Raw genomic sequence first — 13,899 nt, forward strand, 5'->3', positions numbered from 1 at the left:
AGAATGCATATAACCTCTCCAAATTCTTCGCACCTATACTCTATTAACAGGTACACATGTCTGCTGCTGAATCACTAGGTTCTCATCTGTTAGAAGGGAGAGAGAGGTTTGGTGGAAATGTTCATTGTATTGCTTGAGCGTCGTGGGCATATATACAGGAGTACATGGTCAACTTGGAGTACAAGGCAAGCCAGAATATTTCCTAGTCTATCCTATGTTTCCAATCTAACAATTATACTCAACATCCCCCCGATGTCACAACGGTAGCGACGCAGACAATGAGACTGGAGAACAATCCGAAGGCAAGCCGACGGACACCCCCCATTGTCGTAATGGTCGACGCATCGCGAAAGTCGTGGCTGGAGTGGAAGCCGACAAGGTTGCTCAAGCAAGGCGGTAGCCCTTTGTGCCATTTTTCAATGTAGCCGAGAGCGTACGGTGCTGTAGCCATGGTCGAGGTAGACATTCAAAGAATGTCGTGGTCGACGTCGAGTCGGGGTAGCCGGTGTCGAGGAAGTCATTGTGAAGCCCCGGGCGCAAAGAGGCGCTGAGTTAATCATCCGCGCAGTGGTGTCGAAGTAGTGTCGCTCCAGGAAGTAGATGATGTTGATGACGCGTCGCGCCAGGGTAGCCAACCCCGGGGACACATCGTAGACGAAGGCACGTGTTGGTGTTGCCAGCACCGGGCATGCGTAGATGGACGAAGACGAAGTCGACGAAGCACCGCACCAGGCTTGCCAGCCCCGGGGACACGTCATGGACAAAGGCACGCGGCGGTGTTGCCAGCACCGGGCATGCGTAGACTGGGACCTACACGAGCTGTACGCCATGTCGAAGAAGTCGAAGAGGGCAGCAGAGAAGGACTTGACGATGGTTGTGGCGCCAATCGGCATGGGGCCAATGTCGCCCACGGTTGTCGGAGTAGATGAAGCGGTTGGGGTAGATGACGGCGACGCTGGTGACGGGCTGGTGCCAGACAAAGAAGAAGGGGGTGAACGGGCAGCTACGGGGCTAGCGGCGGCGGCGGCCGAAGAAGAGCAGCGGCGGTAGCCTGATGACGGTGGCAGCGGCTAGTTAGGAGCGCGGCGGCGATGCTCGAAGTAAGCGAAGAACCCTGACAGCGTGACGAAGACCGGCGCGGACGGTGGCATTCCCACACCAAGGAAGACGATGCAACGCATACCACAGGAAGTCAACACGCGGGGACGGCGAGGTGGACGACGGGCCGCGGCACTACGGCCCGAAGGGGCCATACAGCGGCGGCGGGCAGGTCGGGGCGACGACAGAAAGACCTCGGGGCGGTGGCGGGGACCGCGGGCCGCGATGCTACGGTCCAAAGGGGTGGTGCAGCGGTGGAGCGTGGGTCGGTGGAACCGCGGGGACAGCCTCGGGGCGGCGGCTGGGACCGCATACCGTGGCGCTACGGCCCGTAGGGGCAACGCAGTGGTGATGCGCGAGTCGATGCAGTCACGAGGAGAACCACGGGTCGAAGGCGCTGCAGCCTGATGGGGAGACGCACCGGCAGCCCGTTGCTCGATCGATGGAGGGGCGCGCTAAACTCGGGGACGATCTTCACGGGACCTGTGAAGGCGCGCCTAACCGACGGGCCAGGTCGGTCGCGCGGCGTAGATGAGGCGGATCGTGACAGCGAGCGGGTGATCAAGCCGATCACGTGCAAGGTCCGGGACACCGCTCGGTGGAGGCCGGGTCGCGGCGGAGCCCGAGATGAGGCCGGCGACGGTTGGCGGCAGGGCGGGTATGATTGGTGAAATAGTTGTTTGATGATGATGCAGGTATCCATGGCGTGCGTTGCGCGGACAGACGGACAGACGTGTTCAACCGGCGCGGACATGCGATGTTCACGAGGCTGATAGACACGTACACGCATGCACGCGAGCAGCCACATCCCACAGCTGGTCACACGTGCAACCACACAAATCGAGGATGCAACATGCATGAGCACTTGAGCAGCCAAGACATGCATGATGCATCGCGTGGGTTGGAGTTGTGGTCGAGCAGCTGGCGCTTGAGTGATGCGTGAGTGGCCGCGGGCCACGCGGCAAAGATGAGTCCATCACAGGTAGGAGCGGCCGTACAAGCGCCCTCGCGACACAAGTGCATCCAGGGACGATGCAGATGTCGATGAATCAGGCACGCGTTGTGGATGACAGACGACAGCGGGCGACGCAAACCGACTTTAGATCGGAGAACCAAAAAAGCATCGGTCAAGTGAGCGGTGAGAGAGAAAAATCCAGAGCAAGGGCTCGGGAAAAAGACTCTCTAGGGCAGCCGGTCAACATGACCGGCGGACGAACCCTAGGTACGGGCGGCGCGGCCCCCGACCATGGTCGTGGAGGCCGACCGCCCCGGGAGCGGCACGCGGGTGCGGAAGTGTCGGGGCTAGGGTTTAGAACCCGGAAACTAATACCCTGATAGAAGGGAGAGAGAGGTTTAGTGGAAATGTGCATTGTATTGCTTGAGCCTCGTGGGCATATATACAGGAGTACATGGTCATCTTGGAGTACAAGGCAAGCCAGAATATTTCCTAGTCTATGCTATGTTTCCAATCTAACAATGATACTCAACATCATCAACTTAACTCATTTGTAGCATTCCTCGAAGAAAAGCTGCATACTTCTTCAAAGAACTCAATAGTTCAAATTCCTCAGCTAAAGAAAATGGCAGATGGGAAAAGACCTCAGAAGGGAGGAAAGAAACTGGAAGTCAACACTACTTATGAGATCCCTGCTGACATTTATATAGGATGCTGCACGCCTGATGAGGCAACTCACGGGAAGGAAACAAAGAATGAGCGCAAGGTGCGCATACAGAAAATTGAACATAGATGGACACGGGAATGGAGGGAGTATAGATATGTTACTCCAAAATATATGAAGAAATTCGCTCTCAACCCTCCTTGCCCAAGACCTCCATTGGCACCTAGCCAAATTGTTGATCCCACAAGCATCAAATGTGGTGAGGGGTTATACTGATGAATGGGCAAAGCGGCAAGCCAAGTTGGTCAATCAGGCCAAAGAAGCAGCAAGAAGGCAAGCCAAGCGGCAAGCCAAGTTGGTCATTCAGCAGAGGAAATTCAATGAAGATTCTGGGATTAGGTCAATCAAGTCAATCAGGCCAAAGAAGCAAGAAGGCAAGCCAAGTTGGTCATTCAGCAGAGGAAATTCAATGAAGATTCTGCTGCTGCCACTGCTGAGGCTACCACAAGCAAGAAGGCTATGCCCAAGAAGCCTGCTCGCAAACCTCTGAGCTCAGTAATGCCCTCATGGCCAAGCTCATCTATGCCCTCACGATAAATCCCTCAAGCTGCTCCATTTCTTCCGGTTGCAGAAACCTCAGCTCCACCGGCAAAGTCCTCAGCACATGTGCATCTCGCCATGTGCCAAAGGACAATAGGCATCTCAATTGCCTCAGGAGCCTCTGCAAGTTCTTCAGCTCCTCCTCTGTCTTCAAAAAGCCCCACTTTGCTGAAGACCAAGGCCACTGCTAGACGGGGCACTAGACCAAGTCCTCACAAGAAGAAGGTTCCCTTCCAAATACCATCTGATGATGAAGAATTGGCTGAAATCATCAAAATTAGACAGCAAAGGGCCGCTGAAGCCAAGGGCAGTGTTGTGCCTCTTCTATTGGATCAGAAGAAGATCCTGGATTTCATTACCTCTCGCACAATGACCCAAACACTCCTTTGCCAGAGTTAGGCCTCACTCCTGGAAAAAGGTCACATGTTGACGACTTTCATCTCAGAAGAGAAATGGAAATATGAACAAGCCAGGACTGTGAAGAAAGCCCAGTACAAGAAACAACGCTATCTGAAGGACAACGTTCTCGTGCTATTGCCTGAAGAACTCATCGCTTTACAATCTGAGATCAAAAAGATCAGTGATGAATTTGACGCCTACAAGGCAGAATGGCTGGGAGCCAAAGCGGATTCATCAAAATGGTGAAAGGCCTCACTTCAAATGTTGCAGCTCCAACGCACATTGAAACTCCTCAAATTGATGCATCTGCACAGCCGACTGAAGAACATGCTAGCACCACTGATGAAAATCAGGCTGCTGATGAAACAGCAAGCACCAGGGCTGAAGAAATTCTAGCCGCTGAAGAAATTGCCAGGGCAACCACTAGTGTTGCGATTGAAGAACAAGTCAGGGCAGCTGAAGCATTTGAAGTTGCGCCTGCCGAAGCTGAACAAGACAGGACAACTGCATCAGTTGTGCCTGAAGAAACTGCTCCAATTTCCTCTGCTCCTCCTGCACCAGCACCAACACTAAGTCCAATTCTTCCTTTTGATTTGGAAGTGAAGAAAACAAAGGCTGCGGAGCGAGCTGCTCTGAAGAAAAGGAAAGCATATGTTTCCTCAGAATCTTCTGCACCCAAGAAGGCGAAGATTTTGACAAGCTCACTTGAGAACCCAATTGATGTTGCTCCTCTCTCAAGCATGTCATCGAAGGAACTCATTCCTTTTGGTGAAGATTATGTGTTTCCGAGTGAATCTGATGAAGAAAATCCTTCTGCTACTTCGAGAGAGCAGATGGATGAAGAAATTGAAGTTGACAATGTCACCTCAACCCCACTGGTATCATCGCCACTGCCTTAGTTCACCGCTGAAGAGGTAGGCGTCGAACAAATGGAATAAGATGAAGATGTGGACATTGGGAGCACCACACCTGTGATGAATGATGACTTCTGGGAAAGCCAGCACCCTAGCTCTCCTTTGTTCACGCCACTGCAACAAATTCCTCTGTCCCCAGTACCTACTGAAGTTCATATGGGCCCTGATGAAATTCACATTGCGCCTTCCATTCCTGAAGAAATTCCAACCACTAGTGCTGATGTCAAAGCTGCTGAAGATATGGAGACCCAGGCTGCTACTGAAGCAGAAACTAAAATTCCTCAGCCTGTGGCTCCAGAGATTGAGATTCCTGAGGTTGTACTGCAATTGACTGATACTCCTCATCCGAAGCCGACGAATCCATTCTCGAAAATGCAAAAATTCAAGGTTGATGACTTCTTCCTTGAGCATGTGTTCTTCACCGACTACAACCCTTATGACTCGCTCGTCTCGGAAGGAAGCGTTTCTGGACTGCCAGCCAAGCAAACTTCTATTCTTCACTGCTTTTCAATAAGGAGAAAGTCTTAGACCATCAGCATATTCCTCATGTGGATATGGAATCGCTGTCGTGCTTCACATCAGTCCTTAGTGTTCTTCATGATGCTGGACTACTCAACTTTTGCACAGACATATGCGATTGGAATGAAGAACTCATTCTTCAGTTTATGCAACGCTGCACATCACCAGAACTGTTGAAGACGTCAACTCTTGGGTGTTGGACTGGATGACAGAGAACACTCATTTCAAAGCACCAGCCTCTGAATTACTTCATGCCCTGCCTGTCAGTCCTCCCCTTGAAGGCGCAGTCGTATTTATCACGAACCTAAGCTGTCTGATCACTATATGCACATGCTGATGAAGCCATTGAAGCCCATTCAAGCCCCAAGAACCAAATTCCTCATGAAGGAATTGCTCTATGTGCCTCAGACTGTCTATCGCATTGTGACCAACACATTGAGTCCAATCAAAGACCATGACTCAAATGATGAAGAAGTCGTTGGCATCATGAAGAACCTGTTGTTCAATATCATGCATGGTATCCAAATAAACTACCATCACTTCTTCATGCAGACTATGGCAAATGTTGCTCTGTCTCCCTATTGAAGCCTTACGCTCCCTGGATTATGAGATTCCTCACATCAAGGTCTTCAATCAACTACAAGGCTGACATAGTCAACCATGGCAATTACTTTCGCCCTATTGAAGTCCTCAAGTGGACATTTTCCTCAGCTGATGAAAAGGGCATGGCCACTGCAATTGTTGATGAGGGAATTCGTCCATTGGATGGACAGTTCCGCAAAGTTGCATCGTATCCCACCAATGATGAGTCAACCACTCATGATTTTTCCGCCCAATGCCTCAAAGCAAAGTCCTCAAGCCATAGCTCCAAGGGTGATGACTGATCGTGAGCTTCTCCTCGGTCTTCATCAGAAGGTCGATTGCAAACATAAATGGGTCAAGCATCAGTTTGGTTCAATTCTTCACAACATGACTACCACCTATAACTCAGTGAAGAAGAACTATTACTACCTCAATGAAGTTTTCGATCGCACCTGGGCTGTTTTGACTCATCTCTATGGTGATGAGGAACTCAAGCAAATGGGTTTCAAGCAAGACTTCAGCTGGTCTAAGCCTCCGGCGAAGAAATTCAAGAAAGTTGAAGTTCCTCCTTTGGTGCCCAACTCATATTCTTCATCGCAAGACACTGATGAAAATGAAGACTTGGACAACACTGCGCCAGGGCCTACTCCAACAATCGACCCCAACATCACTGACGCTCCTCCATCAACCTGATGATGATATTCTTCAGGGGCGTTAGTCCTCATTTTTCGTCCCTTTTGGTCATTTGATGACAAAGGGGGAGAAATTTGAGTTAGTCTTCAAGCGGGTCTATCTATATGGGCATTTTTTTTGTTAAGTTGCAACTCTCGCTCTTCTGAAGTGTTTGTTTATTGAGTTGTAAACTTAAGTCCGGTGGTCACCTGATACTTCTGCTCTGTTTTTCTGCATGCTTTTTTCCTCATATATACTATGCACGCATGCTAAATTACATCAGTCACCATATTTCTTCATGCATTTCAAATTCTTCATTCGATATGTTAAATGTGTGTATGAATTACAAGATATAGGGGGAGATCTCCATGATTCTACTCTTCAAATGTGCATTGCTTCAAAAGCAAATTCCTCACTATGCACATCTTCAGGGGGAGTTCTTCTATATCTTGTAATCAAATTCCTCAATACTGAGCACTTTCAATTCATATGTTATCCCCGTTGAAAACATAACCTATATTGTCATCAATCACCAAAAAGGGGGAGATTGTAAGTGCATGTAGTGCCCCTTAGTGATTTTGGTGTATTGAAGACTTATAGGTTAAGGGATTAATATTTTTGTGAGTGTACACAGGCTCTATAAGTTGATGAGGAGTTTGATATTAAAGTGAATGTCAACCCCTAAAAATGAATGTCTTCAGTTGAAGACTTTGGTTCTCCTGAAGACTTTGAAAGTGATGAAATTGGTGCGACCTTGAAGACTTGGATATTCATGCGAGGATTATGAAGCGTGAAGACTTTTGTTTTCGTAGTTTCATTTTCTCTTTCTTGAGTCATAGGAAACACCGTACTGTTAAAGGGGGTCGAGGTAATACTAAGGAAACTGATTTCCACGTGATGCTCATCTCAAAATCCTACACCTACCTAATCCTTTTGAGTGAAGCCATTGGAAATCTCATATCAGTTCAGTCAATTTCTTTAGTGATAAAGACAAAGATCTTCTGGTCTCTAAGGAATTTGTTCTGACTGAGGAGTTAGGAATTTGCCAGTGCAGATTGCCTACACAGTGAGGAACATGATAGCCCTGAGGAATTCGAACCTCAAATCCGACAGTTGCTGTTAGAGAAACTGATACTTGTCATTTGAGAGCATCCCATCCTCTGATGACTTTGAGCGAAAATCATCAAGTGAGGAAAACCCAAATCCCAAACCCAGACCTACAAACCCAAAGTGATTGAGCATCACTGAAGAGATTGTTCCTGTGTGGAACCAATGCTTGTTACCTTCGAGGACTGTGTATTCTCCAGACGGTTAGGCATCATGGTCTGAGCATCCAAGAGGAATTGTGGATTGCCGAGTGACCAAGTTTGTGAAGGTTTGGAAATCACTTGTGAAGACTTACCACAAGTGTTGGGCGAGGTCTGTGTGATTTTAGCTCAAGGAGAATAAGGTGAGGATTGTGTGTTCGGGACTGTGTGTGCTTGAGTTTAAATACGCAGCCGCTCCAACCAGACGTACAACTATCACAGCAGTTGGAACTGGTCTACCAAATTATTGTCTTCACCAAGCCTACTGGTTCTATTTCCTCAACCCTTTCATTTCCTCATTTATGTGTTGATGAACCTAATCATTACTGTTTGAAGACTTGGACTAAAGATTTTCTCTATTTCCTCAACCCTATTTCTTCAAACACATTATCTTCAGCCTTGTTATCCTGTGTTAACGCTTTCTGTACTATGTGTTTGTCTTTCATTTCATCATCATGACTATGCTATTGCTCTGTCATGCTTATATCTGAGTACTTATTCCACTGCTAGTTGTTGGTGACTTAGGAATTTCCTCACCCTGAAATTCTTCAGTGATGAATTTGTAAAAATCGCCTATTCACCCCCCCTCTAGTCGACTTAACAGACTTTCGAAAAGCTATAAAACAAGATTACTATAGTAGATTAATCATTATAACACACAAAAATAGTAAGGGTAAATATTGGATTGTCTCTTGACAAGCGTTTTTCTTTAATGCCTTTTTATCTAGGCATGATGATGCCAATGATGCTCACATAAAAGATAAGAATTGAAACATAATGGGAGCATCATGAAGAATATGACTAGCACATTTAAGTCTAACCCACTTCCTATGAATAGGGGTTTTGTGAGCAAACAACTTATGGGAACAAGAATTAACTAGCATAGGACGGCAAAACAAGCATAACTTCAAGATTTTGAACACATAGAGAGGAAACTTCATATTATTCTAACTTCTACAAGCATATATTCCCCCCTCATAATAATTTTCAGTAGCATCATGAATGAATTCAACAATATAACCATCACATAAAGCATTATTTTCATGATGCACAAGCATAGACTTTTTATTACTCTCCACACAAGCAAATTTCTTCTCATTAATAGTAGTGGGAGCAAACTCAACAAAATAACTATCATGTGAGGCATAATCCAATTGAAAATTAAAATCAAGATGACAAGTTTCATGGTTATCATTATTCTTTATAGCATACATGTCATCACAATAATCATCATAGATAGCAACTTTGTTGTCATAATCAATTGGAACCTCTTCCGAAATAGGGGATTCATCACTAAATAAAGTCATGACCTCTCCAAATCCACTTTCATGATTATCACAATAAGATTCAACACCCTCCAAAATAGTTGGATCATTGCCTAAAGTTGACACTCTTCCAAACCCACATTCATAAATATAATCATCATAAATAGGAGGCATGCTATAATCATAATAAATTTTCTCATCAAAACTTGGAGGACAAAAAATATCATATTCATCAAACATAGCATCCCCAAGCTTGTAGATTTGCATACAATTAGCATCATGGATATTCAAGGAATTCATTCTAACAACATTGAAATCATGCTCATCATACAAAGATGCTATGACAAAAATTTTATTACATTCTTCTTCTAACACTTTGGCACAATTATTGGAATCCTTGTTTTCACGAAAGACATTAAAAAGACGAAACATATGAGGCAACCTAAATTCCATTTTTTTGTAGTTTTCTTTTATGGACTAAACTAGTGATAAAACAAGAAACTAAAAGATTCAATTGCAAGATCTAAAGATATACATTCAAGCACTCACCTCCCTGGCAACGGCGCCAGAAAACAGCTTGATGTCGCAACCTTCTTCTTGTAGACTCGTGTTGGGCCTCGAAGTGCGGAGTTTTGTAGGAGAGTAGCAAATTTCCCTCCATTGAATGACCTAAGGTTTATCAATCCGTGGGAGGCGTAGGATGAAGATGGTCTCTCTCAAACAACCCTGCAACCAAATAACAAAGAGTCTCTTGTGTCCCCAAGACACCCAATACAATGGTAAATTGTATAGGCGCACTAGTTCGGCGAAGAGATGTTGATACAAGTGCAATATGGATAGTAGATATGTGTTTTCGTAATCTGAAAATATAAAACCAGCAAGGTAACTAGTAACAAAAGTGAATAAAAATGGTATTGCAATGCTTCGAAACAAGGCCTAGGGTTCATACTTTCACAAGTGCAAGTTCTCTCAACAATGATAACATAATTGGATCATATAACAATCCCTCAACATGCAACAAAGAGTCACTCCAAAGTCACTAATAGGAGAGAACAAACGAAGAGATTATTGTAGGGTACGAAAGCACCTCAAAGTCATTCTTTCCGATCAATCCATTGGGCTATTCCTATAAGTGTCACAAACAGCCCTAGAGTTCATAGTAAAATAACACCTTAAGACACACATCAAACAAAACCCTAATGTCACCAAGATACTCCAATGTCACCTCAAGTATCCGCGGGTTTGATTATACGATATACATCACACAATCTCAGATTCATCTATTCAAACCAACACAAAGAACTTCATAGAGTGCCCCGAAGTTTCTACCGGTGACTCAAGACGAAAACGTGTGCCAACCCCTATGCATAAGTTCACAAGGTCACTGAACCCGCAAGTTGATCACCAAAACATACATTAAGTGGATCAATAATCCCATTGTCACCACAGATAAGCACATGCAAGACATACATCAAGTGTTCTCAAATCCTTAAAGACTCAATCCGATAAGATAACTTTAAAGAGAAAACTCAATCCATTACAAGAAGGTAGAGGGGGAGAAACATCATATGATCCAACTATAATAACAAAGCTCGCGATACATCAAGATCGTGCCATATCAAGAACATGAGAGAGAGATAATAAACACTTATCTACTGTTACATACCCTGAGCCCCGAGGGTGAACTACTCCCTCCTCGTCATGGAGAGCGCTGGGATGATGAAGATGGCCACTGGTGATGGATCCCCCCTTTGGCAGGGTGCCAGAACAGGGTCCCGATTGGTTTTTCGTGGCTACATAGGCTTGCGGTGGCGGAACTCTCGATCTAGGTTCTGTTCTAGAAGGTTGGGGATATATAAGAGGTGTTGGCATCGGTAAACAATTCAGTGGGTCCCCAAGTCAGCCATGAGGTAGGGGCGCGCCCAGGGGGTAGGGCACGCCTTCCACCCTCGTGGTTGACTCGGGACTCTTCTATTCCATCTCCGATGTTCCACGGGCTTCTTCCGGTCCAAAAATAAGCTCCATAAATTTTTAGGTCAATTTGTCTCCGTTTGATATTCCTTTTCTGCGAAACTCAAAAACAAGGAAAAAATAGAAACTGGCACTTGGCTCTAGGTTAATAGGTTAGTCCCAAAAATCATATAAAATAGCATAAAAATGCATTAAAAACATGCAAGATGGATAATATAATAGCATGGAACAATCCAAAATTATAGATACATTGGAGACGTATCAAGCATCCCCAAGCTTAATTCCTGCTCGTCCTCGAGTAGGTAAATGGTAAAAACAGAATTTTTGATGTGGAATGCTACCCAACATATGTATCCATGTAATTTTCATTATTGTGGCATGAATGTTCAGATCCATACGATTGAAAACAAAAGTTTAATATTGACATAAAAACAATAATACTTCAAGCATACTAATAAAGCAATCATGTCTTCTCAAAATAACATGGCCAAAGAAAGCTATCCCTACAAAATCATATATTCTGGCTATGCTCTATCTTCATCACACAAAATATTTAAATCATGCCCAACCCCGATGACAAGCCAAGCAATTGTTTCATACTTTTGATGTTCTCAAACTTTTTCAACTTTCACGCAATACATGAGCTTGAGCCATGGACATAGCACTATAGATAGCATAGAATATGGTGGTTGTGGAGAAGAAAAGAGAGGGAGATAGTCTCACATCAACTAGGCGTATCAACAGGCTATAGAGATGCCCATCAATAGATATCAATGTGCGTGAGTAAGGATTGCCATGCAATGGACGCACTAGAGCTATAAGTTTATGAAAGCTCAAAAAGAAACTAAGTGGGTGTGCGTCCAGCTCGCTTGCTCGCAAAGACCTAGGGAAATTTGAGGAAGCCCATCATTGGAATATACAAGCCAAGTTCTGTAATGACAAATTCCCAACATTGGGCTATCACTGTTACCGTTAGTATTGCTGCTACTACTATCATCAAAACTATCATATTACTATGATACTAATCACTTTACTATAGATAATTAATCTCCTGGTATGGTTGAATTAGCAACTCAGCTGCAAATACCTTTGAATATTCTTTGGCTCCCCTTGTGTCGAATCTATAAATTTGGGTTGAATACTCTACCCTCAAAAACTGTTGCGATCCCCTAACTTGTGGGTTATCAAGACCTTTTTCTGGCGCCGTTGCCGGGGAACATAGCTATATTTGTTGAGTCACTTGGGATTATTATCATATTATCACTATGAAGAATCTGAAGGACTCTATAACTAAGATTTTCCCTCAAAGACGGGGGAAGGTAAGGAACTGCCATCTAGGTGCGCTTTAGATTCACCCTATGTTATAAGTAAACTTGCAACACCACCACATGCTATTAATTCTGATATGTCGCAAGTTATTGATGATGCTACTTCTGCTATGAATGCTACTCGTGATGATGCTAGTACCTTGCTTGATGATGATGTGCCACTAGGTGAATTTCTTGATGAAAAATTGCTAGAGTAAGACAGCATGATATTGTTGATGAACTTGAAACTGAAAATCTTGAAACACTTACTAGAACTAGTCCTCCTAGATACGAATTGCCAAAGGTACCGGAAGGTTATATGATACGTCTCCGTCGTATCTATAATTTTTGATTGTTTCATACCAATATGATTCAACTTTTACATACTTTTGACAACTTTTTATATGATTTATTTGTACTAACTTACTTATCTAGTGCCCAGTGCCAGTTCCTGTTTGTTGCATGTTTTTTATACACGGAAAATCCATATCAAACGAAGTCCAAACATGATGAAACTCTACAGAGAATTATTTTGGAATATTTTTGAATTTTAGGAGGTGGAATCACCGCAAACGGAGGCCGACACAGCCCACGAGACACCAGGGTGCCCCCCATGCCCCTGGCGCGTGGTGGTGGGTTGTGCTCACCCTGTACGGCGGTTGGAGCTCTACTTCAGGTGCAAGGAAGCTTATATCAGGAAAAAATCGTGTAAAAAGATCAGCGCAATCAGAGTTACGGATCTCCGGGAATATAAGAAATGGTTGTCGGCCAGATCAGGAGAGCGTGAAATAGAAGAGAACAGAGAGGGAGATCCAATCTCGAAGGGGCTCCTGCCCCTCTGCCGCCATGGAGGCCATGGACCAGAGGGGGTACTCTCCTCCCATCTAGGGGGAGGCCCGGGAAGAAGAAGAAGGAGGGGGGTCTCTCCCCCTCTTTCCCAGTGGTGCCGGAGTGTCGAGGGACAAGGATTGTGATGGCGATCTACATGAACAATCTTGCTATCGTCAACACCAACTATCCCCCCTCTATGCAGCGGTGTAACACCCCTTCTCCCTGCTGTAATCTCAACTTAAATATGGTGCTCAACTACATATATTATTTCTGAATGATATTTGGTTATCCTATGATGTTTGAGTAGATCCATTTTGTCCTATGGGTTAATCGTGATATTGGTTGGTATGATTGTATATTTTATTTATGGTGCTGTCCTATGGTGCCCTTCGTCTCGCGGAAACGTGAGGGGCCCCCGCTGTAGGGTTTTGCAATGTGTTCATGGTTCGCTTATGGTGGGTTGCGAGAGTGACAGAAGCTTAAACCCGAGTAAGTGGGGTATGGCATATGGGAGTAAAGAGGACTTGATACTTAATGCTATGGTTGGGTTTCACGACCTTAATGATCTTTAGTAGTTGCGCATGCTTGCTAGAGTTCCAATCATAAGTGCATATGATCCAAGTAGAGAAACAATGTGATCTCGTGCCTCTCTCTCATATAAAGTTGCAAGAATGATTACTGGTACTTGTTATCGATTCCCTAGGGACAAATGACTTTCTTCTTGACAAAAGCTATCCACTTTTATTACCTTGCAATTTATTTGTAGTTTTATTCTTGCAAAGTACTCGTAGTTTTATTCTTGCAAAATAGTTTCA

Source organism: Triticum dicoccoides, chromosome 4B (assembly GCF_002162155.2).
Source record: "Triticum dicoccoides isolate Atlit2015 ecotype Zavitan chromosome 4B, WEW_v2.0, whole genome shotgun sequence".
Taxonomy (NCBI): domain Eukaryota; kingdom Viridiplantae; phylum Streptophyta; class Magnoliopsida; order Poales; family Poaceae; genus Triticum; species Triticum dicoccoides.